This window comes from Ostrea edulis, chromosome 6 (assembly GCF_947568905.1).
Source record: "Ostrea edulis chromosome 6, xbOstEdul1.1, whole genome shotgun sequence".
In the NCBI taxonomy this organism is placed as follows: Eukaryota; Metazoa; Mollusca; class Bivalvia; order Ostreida; family Ostreidae; genus Ostrea; species Ostrea edulis.
In genome coordinates this window covers 64,609,445-64,625,775 of record NC_079169.1, presented here as the reverse complement: position 1 = coordinate 64,625,775, position 16,331 = coordinate 64,609,445, and the positions used below count along the sequence as shown (strand labels likewise).

The 16,331-nt window shown below is 34.3% G+C and overlaps 1 protein-coding gene across 3 annotated transcripts in view; it reads right to left on the bottom strand.

The window, feature by feature from the left end:
* LOC125683014 (transcription factor SOX-5-like) overlaps positions 1 to 16,331 on the bottom strand; it is a 63,889-nt gene that overhangs the window by 44,185 nt on the left and 3,373 nt on the right. The window contains exon 1 of one of the 3 annotated variants that reach the window (XM_048923682.2): positions 7,709 to 7,737. The exons of 1 other annotated variant lie outside the window; for it this stretch is intronic. The gene's annotated coding sequence lies outside the window, so the exon portion shown is untranslated. Of the gene's footprint in view, positions 1 to 6,431; positions 6,504 to 7,708; positions 7,738 to 16,331 lie in introns of those variants that run through there. One more of the 3 variants, XM_056140410.1, reaches the window with a different exon arrangement.

The following is a 16,331-nucleotide window of genomic DNA, read 5'->3' as shown; positions in this document are numbered from 1 at the left end:
CTTTTTTTGTGGAAGAAAGATTCAGAAAAAAAAAACATTAAAAATTCTTTAGCATCTGCAAATAAACTGGTAATTACCAACTGATTGCAAAAAGTCATAAATCGGCTTATCCAAATATATTGACCTATAATGGGATAACGTAGAGGAATTGTGTTCAGGGTGCCTGAAAACAATGACTTGTTTGAAGCCTGAGATAGAGCCATTTCACTTCCAAATGCCATAATGCAGTTAACCAGTTTTAATTAAGTTCTAAACATGAATTGTACTGTTTTATTGGTTTGTGTTGGATAGCCAAGATAAAAGCTTTTCCATGATTGTTTAACAGTTCTGAAGCCTTGCAGAAAAAGTAGATGGGGTCAATTTGGTTCGCCCATTCAAAACCCCTAAATGAGCTCTATATGCAATACACTGCAGCAATATTACAGAGTAGGAAAACAACACATAGTCGGATGCTTGTCCTCACAATATTCCTAATAAAATTTCTTCTTGGATAATTATGGTCCAAATTTGTATTTGTCAAGTTTCCGCTTCATTTTGTTCACAATGGTCAGACGCCATGCAGTGGCATTCATGACAAAAAAGCTAAATCTACTTCTCAGTCATCAGCACATTAAAGCAAATTTAATTTACAGAACCAAATCAAGTTGAAATTACCAAGTTACAGCAACAATGGTTGTTTTGATAGATTCATACAAAATATTTTTGAAAACAAATTTAAAGATGGTTCGATTGTTCGGTGCCTTGAAATGGCAGGACTGCGAGGGGCCTCTCCCTCATTTTGACAGACTTACTGAATATTAACCAAATTCAATGAAGTGGACTTTGTGAAGTAATTGAAAACCTGATGTTGCTGTGTGTGAATTCGAACAAAAGCCATGAATTTCAACGTTTGTAAAGTCTGCTTATGATGGGTTATTATGTAAATTCGAAATATAGTGGCTATTGACGCATTTAAGATTTTTTATGAGAAAATGATGAACTTCCCAACAAGTAAATTTGAATTCAGTCTGTCATGAGGTTTCTTTCATCCACTCATACATTGGGGTTATATCAAACCATTGTCCTTTGTTGGAAAAGACATGACAAATGCACATTAAATCCTCTAGGAGAGAATGAAAACTTGAAATGACTTCTATAGAAATGGTACCAAATTCTTTTCAACATCTTCCATAATACTCTCTTTCTTCCTATGTATAGTAAGTTTCCATGTTCATTGAAAAGAACTGTTTCTATGTTTCCCCTGCTAAAAAACAAAATTAGAATCTTGACCTTTGCCAGTAGCTTTCATATAACTCCTAGGCCACAGTGCTAAGAAAACTACTTTGCAGCATTATTATTTCCAAAATTATGACATTCACAACAACTGAATCATCAACAAAAAAATAATACATTCAAGATCATATAATACATGGCAATTTTGCAGGGAAAAAAAATCTGCAATATCACTTTGGAGCAGAAGAAATGTGCCTGCTGCTGTTTTACAAAAAAACGTCTTTTAAAAAAAAAAAGTCTCATAAACTATGAGGCTGACACAATTGACCCACTGAAAAGCTGATGGCTTTACAAAAGATGCAGCACATTGTCAAACCCTTACCAGACACAACTGATTTCAATTTTTCAAGGAGCACTTCCCTATCTTCATCATCTTGACAGTAAATGCTTTATCAAGCACCCAGTTGCCATTTCCAGTTTTTTTTGGATGGTTCTAACCACAACAGACTTTCTTGTCAATGAAAATCTCTGACACTGCATTGTTTTTGCCCCTGTACCAGTCAGACGGCTTTAAAAAAAAAAAAACCAGTGAAATAAATGCAAAGTAACCTGCTGAAATTTGCATTCCCTATGAGAAAATGAAATCTGAAGGCACATGTAGGACTTCTGATCCAACATAGGGTTAAATGATTTGCAGGTTGCTGTCATTAGTCTTAATTGGGCTATTATCTCATTAAATTGTGATTTTATTGAGAAATGGTCCATTACAGCTCTTTAGATGTGGAATCATTGTGATGTCTGATTAAGATAGTTGCGGTATCAATCTCCAATACATTTTAAGAACTCCAGAGAGATTCCTCACAGTGTTAACTCCCCTTTCCAGAATGCATTCAAGTAATAAAGATCAAGTCCTGCCCCTGTTCTGTGGTCAAGGTGGGGTAATTGAACATGATGTCTACTTATTCTGCTACCACAGATTGGACAAATTTTCATGGTACTTAGATTAAATCTACAGAAAAATTGTCATTAAACAACATTCATTGTCAGCAATTGAGTCCCAGAAGACATGTCAAAATTTCCACACACACAATGCTGCATTTCAACCTCCCAACAAAGGAATCTGCCCAAATGCCACATTTTACATAACGTTACAAGTGTCAAAAATTCTGTTATAAAATCTTCAGCCCTGTATCCCTCCCAGTTGAAACAAATTTTGTTGTTGTTGATTGAGGCATCAGTTTACTTAGTCTCTGGAAGCCACTGTAGCCTGTATCTTTTAATGTGCAATTCATATCTTCTTTATTGTATCAAATAATGTTTAGCAGTGTTTGAAATTTTTACAAGCACTTTCGATTGTGAAGTAAAAGTATCAAAACTTTCACAGCAGTAAGAGTTATCCAATGAAATACAGCACAATAATAAACGAGCTTGAAAAACTCTTTCTTCTTAAATTTAAACTACACTTTTGTATTATACAGAATTTTAAAAAAAAAAAATTTGCGATAGAAAATAAAGGCTTTAATTATAGCATAAATGGAAAAAGTTTAAATACTTAGATCATATAGTAACATTAAATGGTCTGTAATCAGATAATTAAACCGGACTTTTGGAAAAAAAATTCCACATCAGGGTAAATCAGCATATTACAATGTTTTCTCTTTAACGACATATGCAACATTTCCTCTAAAATTATTTTTTCATCTTCTCAATTTGAAGAGCTCTTGTATGATTTCCGAAATAGCTTTGAATTTTGTATTGTAGTAATGTTACCATATTTTGTACATCGGCCTGGGTAGCTCAGTGGTTAGATCACTTAACTAGTAATGCATTAAGGGTCCCGTATTCGATCCCCGATGGTTCCGAAGATTTTTCTCCCTTCTTTGCTACAATAACTTTGTACTGTCCATATATATACAAACTTCTGTAATACATGGCAGTTAATTTTACAAGGCATGGTGATATATACCCCAAGATTTTTCATAGAAACGAGATCAAATGCGAGTGAATTGTGTGTGAAATGTCACCTAAAAAAATATTGAGATTCGAAACATCACGGCCTATATCCTTATCTGTTCAGAGCAGTGCTGCTAAATAAAAATGATAGGCATATTTTCATCACGTTTTACATGTTGCCCAATAAGCAGGCAAGATATCAAAATAGAACAAAACTTCTAAAAAACATTTGATGTCGTTAAATTATATTCATATAAACTGTAAATGTATTAAATCTAGCGTGTACAATATTTGACAGAAATTGATTTTTCAACAAATTAGTGCAGATTTGATTTTCACATTTTCTATATAAAATATATACACAAGACATTTAACAATGTACTTCATTTAGAGGTAGCTGTTTTCCACGAAAGGTGCTTTAAAGTTACAAATGATATTGATCGAGTAAAAATTGAAGAATAAGACCAAAATAAAATAAGTGTGTTTCCTATTTTACTCCCCCAAAAATTAGGTAGGGTAGGTAGCTAAAACATTTTATTTTATTGAATTAATCGAAATCTTAGTTTTTGATTCACTTTGAATACATGTCTATATACATTACAACTACTTTTCAAACATTTTGAAGATCAATAGTAGTGGCTGTGGTGGTCTAGAGGTAGAGCATTCGCCCCGCATGCGGAAGGTCGCAGTTTGAATCCTGGCTGCCACAGACCTAAGTCGTTAAAAAAGGTGGTGACAGTTCCATCGCCAAATGCTTGGCATCAGGTGTGAATGACACGGGTCCTCGGAGATGACCTTAAAAACGGATGTCCTGTGTCACAGTAGGTGTGGCATGCTAAAGAACCCTCATTGCCCAATGGCCGTAAGAGCCGAGCATAGACCTAAATTTGAACCCCTTCATCAGTCTTGGTGACGTCTCCATATCAGTGAAAAATTATCGAGGGAACTTTAAACAAGATAAAAACAATCAATCAAATGTAGTCAAAATGTAAATCAAAGAAACTCGCACACACAAAAAAGTCCAGACTATTATTTTATTCATATATATTGTCAATAAGATCTTTCAGGTTGACAGCAAAAAATTGGTAGGGCCGGAAAACCAGAAACACACATATCTTGTTTTGGCCAAAGCAAAAAAAGGGAGATAACTTAAATAACTGAGCATGTCATCTATACATGTACACAATACTGCAGTTACTGATATAAATGCTGCAAATATGCCTCCAGTTCATACTGTCCCGTCATCATGTACTTCGAAAAAAAGTTGTCTTTAGATTTCAAGAACATTATTTTGAAAGACCTCTTTCTTTCTCTCTCCTAGCTCCCTCCAAACATTCTCTCGATAACTTGAACTTCGATATGATTCAACTTTAGATACAATTTACAACTCATTTGGACTTGACAATGAGACGTAATTCTGAGAATTTAATTTAGAGACATGCCAAGGAAACATCCCTATTTATCAGAATGTGTGCTTTGTATAAAGCGATTGAAAATTGTGATGATTATGCTTGGTGTAGTTTGTGATGGCAAAACTTCATTATGCATGAGGTCTTGTAAATATGTACATGTACGCCTATCTTAAAGAGAACAAAACAAATAAATACATAAACTTTAAAAAGTATGCAGGATAATGTTGAGTGTTGTTGAAAATGTGGTAGTTTCGGTTTAACTTTTACTTTTATTTTGGAATTTCAATCCCGATGTAAATTATTCACCCGTTGTATTTGACCAAGCCCACTTTATCTTTTAGTCAATAACTTTAATAACAGTTTCTATTGTTCAAGTTACTATATAAAGCCATATGCAGCGAACAATTCGTCGAAGCGAGACAGCTGGCCTTGCTAGCTACACTTCTCCTTCCAATCTCCCTATAACAGAATCACGTTTTGTTCGTCCGTTTTGTCCTTATATATTGTCCTTTGTAATTTACTAGATTATTATATTATAATATGTTTACGGTGGGATTGTTGAGATGAGCGAAGACCCATAACACTTTAGGCAATTCATTTAACGCGGGAAATATAACCTGTTGATGTAAATAGTGCATTGTGACGTCATCATTAGCTGCGATTGTTTTTCTTTCAAACCAACAATTATCCACAACAAAATGTACGAAGATATGGAAAAGTTTGTCTGGAATTTAAAATTATTTGTGGTACTTTCCAAACTATTTATTTGTTTTATCTACGGGTTTGTCAATGAAGTATACAGCAGTGACGGCGACATATTTCCGGAGGCATTATGGGTAGTCCCCATCATTTTTCAGCTGAAAAGCAAATCACGCAACTCAATTGTGTGATCACTGGAGCGAGCTTGTCACGTCGCTTTGCAACGCTCGCTATTACTGATTGATTGAATATTATTTAAATTCTCCCAACCCAATATTCTTGAGCGGGACGCTCGAGAATATTGGGTTGGGAGAATTTCTTGATAGTTTATAGGCTAAGTTCTAGGCTTTAGGAGTGTGTATTTGTCATATTCATACTTGTAATAAATTTGTAAAGTATTGTTTATCTATTTTCATTTCTATTAAGTTTATTTTCAAGTTTCTAATCTTAGTGTAGTTGGGTCGTTTAGAAGTTGCCACTATCAAATAAAATAAAACAGACACAATGCAAAGTACAGACTATGAACGCCAGACCTGCCACAAAATCAAGTAAATTACCTAAAATGTGTCAAAACAATGCCATGCACTCTGGTTACTATAAAATCTGAACCATATTGGTCGGACCTTTAATTTCCGGATTTGACTCGTACGACTTTCAATCTCGTAAAGTTTTATCAAGGCCCCTTGAACTTCAAGTTATCTCGAGTCACCTGCCCGTTATCTCGAGTCACATGCATATACAGTGGAAATTTGTGTTATATCTCCATTTGAAAAATGGAAATTGAACACATTCGAGTTTTTCTTTCATTAAATCAAATTAAAATATTTATTGTCAATTCAGTTATTGCACATCATTCATCCAAGGAACCTCCAAAGAGTGAGTGTTTGATTACCCTGACAATGTACGTTTACATCAGTGGAAATCTACTAGTATATCAGAGTATCTAATGGAATTATCACAGGAAATGACTGACTAGGAGATTTTTGAAAAATAAGATTGGCCTATCAACTAAAGGAGAAGATGATGAAACTCCAGGTAGAAGGGTATACAAATTATAGTGCAGTAAGGAACATGTATTGTAAAAAGCTTTATTTTAGATTTGTGCAAAATCCGACACCATGAATTGTCAGTATCTAATTCTAACAATCAACTTACCACTTTGTTATTGGTCTCAAATCTTAAAACTACAGGTTCAGAAGCAGCCTCTACCCGTATCGTATGAAGAATGGGAATGAAATGCTTTTGTTATGATATTTTAAATGTGTTTATGGAATTGTTAGAGTGTGCTTTTTGTACACACATGGTTGGGTATTTTCTACACTTTTTTCTCCTGCCAGCTTTTGTAATCAGCTCTGGACACACCTCGATGCATTTTATACAACCGATAAACTGATGAGGACACAAGTCAACAAGTACGGCAATCATATTTCATACTGGTAAACTACGATTTTCACATCACTCTGTTTTGTGCATTTGTCTTAAAACTGATTGTGAAATGATTAATTGACTTTCAGAACTGCAAGTTCATTTCAATTTTTTTTTTAAATAAAATTTTAGGAGAAAATCTCTGCATGTTTCAGATTTTCTAGATATTGTGGTACCAAAAAAATTGAAAAATTTCAACTCAGTACAAGAGGCAATTATGACACAATATGCATCAAGTCAAGTACCGAAGTAGTGTGACAGCTATCACACAAATCTACATGGCGCCACAACACGAGCCCCTTTTCTTTAAATTTTTCTTTGAAAATGTCTTTCATAAACACATGAAACTGGCACCAAAAAAAATCTCAATATCCATTCCCAGCAAGACATGGCAGACAATGGTCAGAATTAGTTTAGTCCAAAAGATTCAAGAAATAATTATTACATTACATCTTAATTGTGTTGTATCATATGAATTTAATCTCCCAGTCTGCTTCATCCTCTTCTTAATACCTTCTTACTTTGTAATTGAAAAAAGGAGAAGAACATTGTGATGATTTCTGAGTCGAACACAAGATTACGTATTACAGACTTCTCAAGTTCTTATTATTATTAGTAATCCTTCTTTTCCTCGTTGCCTTAAAGTTTAATTATAGCTCTAATATTTCATGATAACCATACTGCTGAAAGTTGATCTATGAAGCATTTTTATGTGAATTAGATATCTGTCTACCATCTAGTTGTCTCCCCTAATTGATGTCTTTATTAAATGGGGATATTTACTGCAAAAAAACAACAACAACAAACAAATCTTCTATGAGGCTCATAAACATCTGCTAAGATTGAAATGAAATATCATGTAAAAACTTGGGAACATACTTTCTCTCCTGACACTTCCCTATAAATGCATTTTCATTGACTGTTCATTGAAGGTTATGCAACTGTATGATAATCCTAAAATCTGAAATCGAAGAATCAAATCTGAATTTGAAATTATATAGACTAACCCTGGTGAACCACGGGAGATGTGTAACTGTCTTGGTGAGATTCCCAACACTGACAATGTGGCTAATTCGTGGTGACGCTCATTCACAAGCAAACATCCATACCACTTCTGTGAGGCCTCTCTCATCGCCAGCAGAAAAACCAATTAAGAAAGTCTTTTGTTTTGCTGATAACCCTGCTATCACATTGTGGCCTTTTAATTGTTTCCTCAAGAATGCTTGCTAGTATTTAAACACCTCACCAAAATTTCTGCTACTGTTACAGTTTTTATCTCAGCAAGATTTGCTTGTGTTTTCACTGGCAGGGAATCAACTCTGATTGCCTCCACGAATCAAACCTTTGTTAACAATTACTTTCATTTATTAACAATTGAAGAAAATTCCGACAGACATTGAACAAAACCCCCAGATATGATTAGGTGCTTGGAAACACCGATATGCTGCTGTACTTAAAAATTCTGTAGCTTTAACAATTGAAATTTAAAATTCAAATTTGCAGATTTAAAAGATTCTCTCAATGTCATATTAAACAGATCAATGAAGATTTGTACCACGATAGGGGATTCGCTGCAGCAAGGAAAATAGCTAATATGTTTTCCCCGAGTTGGTGAAGATAAAATGCACCTTTTTTCTATTGATAAAATGAAATGAAAAAATATGATTAAAAAAAGACAGCATTTACATAAAATCAACAATACTTCAAATTATATATCCATTCTGTATTTTTTAAGTAAATCAATTTCAGATACATAAAATTTGACTTTAGACAAAAGTTCTTAAAATCACATTAGTCAGTAGCAGTTCATAAGCAAAAGAGCAAAAAATGAAATAAATTTAAAAAAAAAATGTCTTGAAGTCTGCATGAATTTGACTCCTACAAGTTTTGTAAGCTCAATATACATTACAGTTTTGTTTGATAAGACTGGCTTGAATACCATTTGTTTTAACATGTATATGTATATACAGATTAACTATGGTCGTCTCTGGTATTGTGGAACAAAACAATGCTTAATGCCACTGTTTGCTTAGCCTGGTAATGGGAGAAGTGTCCTCAAAAGTTCTCTGTTTGGTTGTTATCAGGAAAATTTCCCTATGTCAACTAGAGAAGTTCCATTATTTCTAGAAGGACATGCAACACCCCCAAAAAAATTATGCCAATGTTCTTGTAAATTGATAAAAAGAAAATCTTCCTTGACTGCAGACTAAAATAGAAATTTGTTCAAACATAAAAGGTCCATTGTGACAGTCTACCTTTATTGACCAAAGGCTTCGGCAATCTAACATTTGTTTAAGGTAACATGCAGCAGGAAGATTTTAAGATGGGATGTGGAAATCGGCTACTGGGTAATTCCTCTTTCTCTCACAGAGTTATATCAATCTCGTTAACATTACAAAATTCTAACCTCAAACTTTCGAAACTCCTAATATTAAATCTCTGACTGCAATTTCATTCCTTGGACATTTTTTTTTTCTTTAACTTACAACCTCCACTACAAAATCTTCAGAAATGTTTACGGAGATCTTTCCTACAATGACCCTTAATATGAAATTGCATGATAAACTGATAATACCAAAGCCCTGAAAGAGCCATTCACAAAGCAAGCTCTAAAGACTAGGACAGAGAAAATGCGAGTCTACTCTTCCTCAAACAAATTTTCCAAGTTGAGAAAAAACTTCCATAATCCAAACAACTATCCTTTTTGATCTCGAAATCACAACTTGTTGACCTGAGATAATAACTTATCTCAATTTCATCCTAGTCTTATGATCCCTTAAACAATGCAGTGCACTATACTGATTGCAAATGAGTATGCCTAACATACCACAAAATGTACTATTGATCAAAGCCGGGGCCAGATGCTAGATGTGATAGTATCTACATAGTCATTGGTGATCAAGTCTTAAAAACCGTCTGTTGGAATTTCCATGGGCATGAATTGTGCTCCTTTATTAGTTGACCCATTTTTGTATTAAGGAAGAATTTATTCAAAAGTTTCTACATGAGAAGAAAAAATCTCTTGCTGAGGCCTTCAATTTGACATTTATTAGGTATAACAACAACATTTTATCTATTAACACTACTCACTTTTGTTCATATGTCGATTCAATATATCCTAGTGAACTCGAAATAAAAGACAACACAGAGCAAGTTCTGGATATGATTAAATCGATTTACTAACAATACTTATTTGTAAATGCTAAAGAAGGATTATTACATAAAATATAAGGATATCAACATCTCACTATTAAATAGAGATTTTATTTTTTTTTTTAAAAACCCTATTTTTTAGAACTTCATTACATAATTAAATTTTCCCCATTTTCTTTTTCCTTCAATTAAAGATCCTTAATTCCATTAGTTGAGGCTATGTCAGCCACTCATATATAGAAAGGGGAAGGGGGCATCAAGGGTCTGAACCCCTCCTCCTGAGCTTGGTAGAAGATAAAATATATTTGCCTATTCGATGCACTTTCAGTTGTAAACTATCAGATGTTAGTCCCAAGTATAAGTTGGACCCCCTGGAAAAAATTGCATGGAGTATAACCCACTGCCTTTGCCCAACAGGCACTAACACTTCAGGAGAGTCTGGGCGCCTCATTCATTGAGGGGGATAATGTGGTAGTGTTGGATAATTGGCCATCCATCCTCCTAGCTCTGGGTAAGGCTATGGATAGTGGGTTAACCCTTTACCTCTATTGGTAGAGCACTGTACTGTCGTGCTAGAGGTCCCCGGTTCAATCCTCAGCAGAGGCGTATGCTTGACTCTGTAATATTGATGTTTTGCGGACCCAAGAGCACGTAGTGTGACCGAGTTCAGTCAATTTAGGATTGCTTAGGAATGTGTATGATATCATGCAGTTCAAAATTGTTAACAATGAATTATTAAAATTAAAAATTGGGGTTGCATTTCTTTTGGGTGTAAGTATAATTTTACCAATTCCAATTGAAACTGTATGTTTTTTAATAATAATAATTATAAATAAATTATGCATTATGGTCACCATTTTACTACACAAAATGCCAATCCACTCAATAACAACACTACCAGTAGTAACTTTCTCCACTATAATAAGTGGACTGATGTAGTCAACTCATCCTCATCATGAAGTACATTTAGAATAATTTACCTACACCTGTCCAGTGGCCACTAGGTCCTTAATCATCACAAACAGCCATTAGATAACCCCTACATGAAGCTTAGGTCCATTCGACTTCGACATCATTGCAACTACTACACAAAGACTACATGCATGTAACAAGACAACCACTCCATCCCATTCAGAACATGTCAATTTCTCTACAGGACAGAGCCTTGAACTCTAAGAGAAGTCACAGGTCCTCAAATCCACCTTGGAATGCTTATTCTAAAAGTAGCTGAAATGGAGTTTATAAAAGGCTGTAAGCATTTTGGAGTGGCTGCTTTGTGTCTCCATCACTCACATTGTCTTGCTTGTTTACATCATGGCTATGCCATTAGTTAACAATAACATGTACTGTTTGGAGAGACTGGACCTCTCTATGACTTAGCACTGGACCAAGATAAGATTTAGCTAATCCTTCTGTCTTCCCCTGTTATTGTTTTGTCATCTAAAACATGTCAATGTGATCATGAAGCATTACAAAATAAACATTTTAGAGGACTGTTTGTGAACCGGTTTTTGTAAAACCCTTTACCCGAATTTGCTATCCTCAGTCAATGAGAATTATTTCATAACAAACTTTCTAAATGAGTCACCTAGGTCATCCATTTTTAACAATTAAGTCCTTGACATGGGGAGTACTGTTCACATCACATATGGGGACTCAATCATAAAGTATAACAACAGTTCATTATTCTCCGTTTTTTTCTTTTTTTATCCTAAGGCGTAGCTGAGAAAATGCATATTACAAGCACTATAATAATATAATACGTAGGTGTATCATTGTGTTTTTGAACCGAAACAATCAGTCATTCATATATGACTTTCTAATCTTCTCCATCGGAGAACAAGACCCATTTTTTTTTGTGCATTTGTAGATAAGATTCCAGTTAATGTTTCCATCATTGTGATAAATTGTGTCAGTTTTATTCTCATGGAAAAAAAATGAAAATTTGACATTCAGTATCTGAGGCACCCACAAATCTTCAAAAACTGTGATACAGTCAATTGCCTCTAGTGTTGGAAGACAACATCATTATCATCCAAATACACCAAAAAATCTGTCTGAGTGCTTCAAATTTATGCATTTAGGATGTATAGAATCTGTCAATGAAAATTTTATGCTGCTGAATATAGAAGTGACAAAAATGTTTGAATCTCTGGCTCTTACAATCTGGTATGCCATCCCTTCCTTAGTCCCGTCCATATTACACTAAAACACCTTCAAAATAGGGGACAAGTTAAAACCTTTGACCATGAAAAAAAAACCTCATGAGGCCCATAGTCTACATTGCTCACCTGAACACCAAGTGTATGGAGCTAACAAGAGGTTGCTTGTGTATCAATTAAACAATAATTTACACCTTCAATATCTCAACAATTTTGAATCCTACAGTCATCCCTTCATGGCCCCAATAAGAACAAATGTGAAACCATACTTCCATGTTGATCCCTTCTGGTCCTAAGAAGAAGGATTTAGAACATTTACCAATGATAGAATCTATAGACGTGATGGGATTCCAGGCACTCCTCTAAGTAAAAAATTACATTTTTTGGAATGTTTGTGCCATGTTTGGTGACCTACAATGCAGCCCTTTTGGCAAATTCAATTCTGTCACAGTCAATCAGAGCCCATAACGGCCATGTCATTTTATCAGCTTCGAAGTTTAAATGTCTAATTAAGGTCTTAAACCAAAGTGATGATATTTCATCTATTTATCAGCTTCGAAGTTCGATCAGTGTCTGGTTTTGAAGTTTTTAAGATCATCATAGTGGCTCATAACGCAGCATTTACTGAATGCCACGACAACAGTTTTTTATGTGCCAGTGTTGTGATCCTTGACGTGAGCACCATTTTAGTGTCCCATCTGATGGACCTTAGATTTAGAAGTAAGAACACTACTGCAAGACTACAAGACCGGTACCCAGCAATGGAGCTCCTCTGGCTAGGAAGGCAAGTTTGTCTCCATCAATCAGAAGCAACTGCAGCCAAATTGTTACAATTCTGATCTGATTCATAAAGAAGCATTCAATACTTCTTGACATGCCAGTAGGGGAGTATTTGTGCTAAGTTTGGCAATCATGACACACATGTACAGCCTGCCAAATGAGCCAACGAGCACAATATTTCTATTGCTAAGATAAGATTTGGGTTGTTTTTTTCTTTCACATATTTGGTTGCTAAATGTTTCAATCAAGTTTTTACATTCAAGAACAGTGTACTGTAAATCACACTTTATTAGCAAGAAAATTATGTACATGTAATTTCGTGAGACTAGGTATTCATGGAAATTTTATTCTCATTATAAAACTCTTACACACATAAGACTTCAAAGTAATAGATAATGATTTGTGAAAGTTAGTCTAAGTAAATAAATACATCATTGGATCCACGAATACACAAGTTCTCACAAAATAAATGTGATCTACAGTGTTTATTGCTTCGGCATTAGAGTAAATTATTCGACCAAAACAGAGACCCACAGACCTGAAAATGCTAGTATTACTTTGTTGTGATGAAGTCATATTGTACACAAGGCATCATCCATGGTTAGAGTTTGCATGCTTGGATTCCGTTATCCAGCCAAACCAACTCCAGTGATTTTATCTGGAGAGGAAACAACAGAATTTATAAGTCATTTATCTTTAACAATGGTTATTGACAATGTAAAGGAATTTTTCATCACTGTATTGATTGTGTGATGTTCTGAAAAAAAGAAAGAATTGATTTCTTTCGGAGGGGGCATTGTAAAAGCACCAAATATTACGCTAAAAGAAAGCATTAACTCTGGCAACATTAATTCTGGGTTTGGTGAGAGGCAACATTTCCTTTGGGTCAGTAAGTATTGTTATAGCAAAGTCGCTAAATCCAATATCTTTAAATGAAGACCATTCTATCCGCTTTGTCTTGAGTAAATAACTAAACATCATTAGAAGGGACAGGGATGAAGTCATTGATTTTATTCTTTAAGGCTCATTCAAAAGCTAATATTCAAAACGATCAGTCTTCTATATGACAATAGTAATGAATTAGCCAAAGCTGGTCAACAATGGATTCTAGTTCCTTTCAGAATCCTTCCTTAACAATAGAGATCTTGATTGTGCATTGAGGACTAAATCTTGAAGAGTGGAAATACAATGCTCCCTCATTATCCCAAAAATTTAATTTTGTCAGCACGTTCCCAAAATATGAAAATCAAATAAAAAAGTTTTGATTGTGCAACAAAAGGCCAACTTTTGTGCAAGTTCCCTACAGTAATGACTTCATACAAAAGACACTTTTAGCACTTCAGAAGTGGTTAGGAGGAATCAATTCTTGTACTTCATCGTGATCATCCTTGGTGTCTGAATTTCAAGGACTTCTATGTCATGGAGACTGACAGTCAATTTCATTAAGGTCATATTACAAGAGCAGACTACTTAATGAAACAGTAAACTCAATACCTATTTAGTCATTGACCACTTTACAATATAACCATACTGTCTCTTCCAAAATTGTTATCTTGCCAAGTAAGTACATATGTGCTAGCAAAAATATCATAAAAACAATGTTGTTTACCATATCAATGCAGCCAAAATACTTTAATTAGGAGCAGAAAGTTTAAGTACTGGCATTATATTAAATCTCTACAATTATTGGCAGTAAGTGTTCATTGCTGGGCATATTGCATGCAAAACTGCTCAAGAAGGACTTGTTCCCACCAAGGAAAGTGTCTAGCCATAGGCTAACCGCAATACCCACAACAGTGATGAAAAAGTAAAGGGTTTTACCATATTCATCCTAATTATATTCACCGACTCGAAGGTTGCTATCAATGAAATTGTTCAGTCCATTGTCTTTTATCTGATTTAAGGAATAAATGTTTAGTACTTACATTTACTCCTTACATTTATATTTTGTAATTAAACATGTTTCTTTCATAAAAATAGGTTTTTATGTCGAGTCTGAAAGGTGTCATGCATGCCAAGTGTTTTTATCGATATAAATTACATAGTACAGACAAATCATTGGTAAACATGAATATTGCAGTATAATTATGAACAGTGATGGTTTCTCTTACATCTCAATCATCCGTCCATTCATATCAGGACACCTCTTACTTTCCCCCCCAATACATTTAAATCATGTGAAACTATACCTGTATGACTTGGTAACCCTTTTTTATGATATATGAAAAATATCAAACTTCACAAGTATCTCAAAAAATTATACTAGCTTTAACTTAGAAAGCAAAACATCAAGATCTAATTCCAGAAAAAAAAGAACCAGCCATTGAAAGAACAGAATTCTGAGACCTGATTAAGAATTTCAAGAATTAAAACAACCTCCATGCAATATAGCACTTTAATTAAATATGCTGCAGTACCAGGTATAACTAAAAGCCACACTCAAGTCTAGAGCAAAGGATGATCTTTCAGCAAAGTATATTGTATAAGGTACCACAATGAGACTTGCTCAAAAACACTAGCATTAAATTTCTAAAAGTTGCACTTGAATTCATCTAATGAATTTCCTTATTTCAACTTGCACAATGTGCAAAATACACCTTCCAATTTTGGGAAGAAATTAATACTTTCATTATTACATAACAACTGGACATCAATATCTTTCATCATGCCTTTTCAGTGACCACTGATCTTTAAGATGCCTATAACTCAGCTGCTAAGTTTAAATCTAGGTGGCCGTGATTTTTGGACGATTTACAGTACACGGACTAACACTACATAGCTGCGTATGAACAACTTCCTAATGACTCTTCATACAAAAGAGCTTCTGAGCAGCTATTAAATCATTTCTGAGTGTTTCCTGAATGTATTTGAACTTTACAATCAATTGTATTTTTATTCAGTATGTCATCATAATTGTTTTGTCAAAACTCTAATGACCTCTAAGTAGGTCATACATGTAAAAGACTACGGCTTGAATGCATGTACCAATTGTTTGAAAATAAGCATTTGTACTTGCAAGACTTTATACACTGGTTTCAGAATTATTTTCTGAAAATTCTAAAGAGCAGAATACATTAATTCTTTTGAAAATAAAAAACGTACTCTTCAATATCATTTAAAATTTTTTAAACACAAAAACGGCAATAAAGTTCTCCCATTATAGAATGATCAAGCTGCAATAAATAGGCGTGACTGCATTGCCTTAGTTCATCAATGTGCCAATGATAGGATTTTCTCAGTAGGCTTCCTGTAAAATATTGATTATATAAACAATTGAAATAATACACATAGCAAGTGTCAATGATGACATATGATAGAAACTAGGTATCTTTTAATGCACATGCCTTTGATTCTTAATTTTAGTATATTTCTCTAAAAACTCGTGATAAAATTCAAATATACTGTCAAAATGGAACCATCTACTTGACGAAAAATTGTTACACAGATTGTAGACAGATAAAAGTAAAAAGAAAACATGACACTCCCTGCAACAAAATGAAAGCAAGGGACAAAACTCTAGTTACACCCAAGTTAG